The sequence below is a fragment of the Budorcas taxicolor genome, chromosome 22, assembly GCF_023091745.1.
Source record: "Budorcas taxicolor isolate Tak-1 chromosome 22, Takin1.1, whole genome shotgun sequence".
Taxonomy (NCBI): domain Eukaryota; kingdom Metazoa; phylum Chordata; class Mammalia; order Artiodactyla; family Bovidae; genus Budorcas; species Budorcas taxicolor.
This window is the reverse complement of record NC_068931.1, coordinates 51219101-51222064: the sequence shown is the minus strand read 5'-3', so window position 1 is coordinate 51222064 and position 2964 is coordinate 51219101.

Below are 2964 nucleotides of genomic sequence, written 5' to 3'. Positions count from 1 at the left end.
AAAACTAAAAAGGCCACTCACAGGTAAAATCCAGGGGAAAAAAATCATCCAAGTTTACCATGCAGTTGTTTACCAAAAATAGAGGAGGAGAGTCTTAACTTTTACTCTTGGATTTAAGTCAAGGTACTGTATAGACATAATGTAAAATCAGTATGGAAGTTCAATGTTGCTTTTCTTGCTCAGTGGTTTTGAAGAAATTAAGTAGTTCCAGTGTGATTTTTTTTTTCTTTATTTTCTGAACTGCATTCCTGTGGCCACCTGAGGCATGCCTCTATGTATTGGCTATTACAGTATTTCGAAAAGTGTTCAGGACATTTCTTTAAATTGTATACAACTTAAAATGCTGGTGTTCTGTATGGATCACAAGTGCAGCATTCCTTAATAATGTCTGTTACTTGTCACAATAATTGTTATTTAAAGAATGAAGTATGTATTGCATGAAAACATTATGACCTTTTTCTTCTAGTTTAAATAAACTCCAAGGTAACTGGACTTATAAAGCAAAAAAAAAATTACAATCTACAGAATGCCAGCACCTCAGGCATGCTGGCGCACACAGTGGGAAAGGAAAGGATCCAGGCCACGTTCCATTTGTGAATACAAATCTGCCGTCTAGACTGGAGGAGGACCAAAGTAACTAGAAACATGGAAGATCAGGCTAATTTTCAGTGATAAGTCCTCAGATGGGAGTCAACCTTCCAGGAAACACCTGGCTAATCAATGTAATGAACAGTCACTTAAGGATCTTGAATACCAATAGTCAGGCTAGCTGGAAATAGCACCTGTCTCCATTCTTCTCATCTAGAGCACTGGTGAGAAACGGGGGCTTTAAGGAAAAAATAAACAAAACACGGAAAGAGAAGAGACACCATGAATTGCCTTCAGTTCTCAGGCTACTGCTTTTCTCTTGCCACCCCTTTCCACCCAAAGAATTAGCCCTTTGCCATTTTGCTGGTCACTTCTAGCCTGATGACTCCTATAAGCTTCTTTTCTAAGCACATATCTAAAGATGAGAATGTCACCTGCCATATCTAGAAGTGAAAGAGGCTGCTGCCATCAGACCCTCAGCCACTGTAGCCTCAGCCCTCCCCCACCACTGTGAAGCCCCCAGGAGATTCAGGACAGATAAAACAGAATACTGGTCCAAATAGTTTAGATGCCTATCAGAGGAATAATCTCAATGAACCCAGATGCATGCATTTTCGCATACGTAAGAAAGTGCTAAAATCATTGACTTGAAATATCTGGCTTTTCTTCCATTAACAGTAATCTTTCAATATTCCAACTACCTGGTTTTTGTTGCAAAAATTCCCATATATTCTGATTTCTCCCTTACTCTTTGGAGCAGTCCCTCAAAGCTACTGGAGAGATGGCCACCTGGGCTTAAGTCTTCAGACAGTCTCCTAAATAAAATACAATTCCTGGAGTATCCTGGTAGTCCAGTGGTTGAGAATCATCTGCCTGCCAAAGCAAGGGGCATGAGTTCCATCCCTGGTCCAGCAAGATCCCATATACCACGGGGCAACTAAGTGCATACACCCCAACTACTAGCCCAGAGCCTGTGCGCTGCAACAAGAGAAGCCACAGCCGTGAGAAACCCAGACACGCCAACTGGAGAGTACCTCTGCTCGCTACAGCTAGAGAAAGCCCGAGCACAGCAATGAAGACCCAGTGCAGCCAAAGATAAATAAATAAATATCTTTCTAAGCCTAATTCTCAGCTTTAGGGTGTGCAGTTTTGTTGTTTTTTCAGTTGACACAACTCTTTGCATACGAGATATTTCTGCATGAATTGCACTGTTAACCTTAAAATTAATGTTTTCTTTAAAAGAAGCGCATTCTCTTCTCCCACAGTAATTTCCTTTCCAAGTTTTTTTTTTAATGTCCATCAGTTTTCATTATTTTCCTCTCCATTTTCTCCCAAGCACTTAGATTTACCATTAGAGTCTTAACAATCACAATAACCTCCTACACAATTCTCTGCCTCTGATCCCTCCTACCCTCTGGTGTCCTGTATGAGAGGAAAGACTGTCCCTCGATCCTGCTAGTTTCATTAGGGGGATCTACTAAGTAAACTGACAACAGGCAGACTAACAGGAGAAAAAGATACAAATATATTAATTCTTAATATTATGTGCATAAGGACATCACAGGGAGGGGGAGAGTGAATATTCAAAGAAGCAGTGAGATTCGAGCTTTATATCATCTGAATAGCAAAAGGGGAGGGAGAATGCAGGCAATTTAAAGGAAAGCAAATGATGTTTAAGAAAGATAAATGAGCCCTTCAGAGAACAGATGAGAGGTATGATTGTTGTCTTTATTCAGTTGCTAAGTCATGTCCAGTTCTCTGTGACCCCACGGACTGCAGCATGCCAGGCTTCTCTATCCTTCACTATCTCCCAGAGTTGACTCAAACTCATGTCCATTGAGTCAATGACGCCATCCAACTATCTCATCCTCTGCCACCCCCTTCTCCTCCTGCCCTCAATCTTTCCCAGCATCAAGGTCTTTTCCAATGAGTTGGCTCTTCACATCAGGTGGCCAAAGTAATGGAGCCTCAGCTTCAGCATCAGTCCTTCCCGTGAACATTCAAGGTTAATTTCCTTTCGCATTGACTGGTTGGCTCTCCTTGCAGTCCAAAGGACTCTCAAGAGTCTTCTCCAGCACTGCCACTCAAAAGCACCAATTCTTCGGTGCTCAGCCTTGTTAATGGTCCAGTGCTCACATTTATACATGACTACTAGAAAGACCATAACTTTGACTAGACAGACCTTTGTTGGAAAATAATGTCTCTGCTTTTTAGTATGCTATCTAAGTTTGTCATAGCTTTTTTTCCAAGGAGCAAGTGTCTCTTAATTTTACGGCTGCAGTCACCATCCGCAGTGATTTTGGAGCCGAAGAAAAGGAAATCTCTCCCTGTTTCCACTTCTCCCCCTTCTGTTTGCTCTGCGTGATGGGAAGTGTG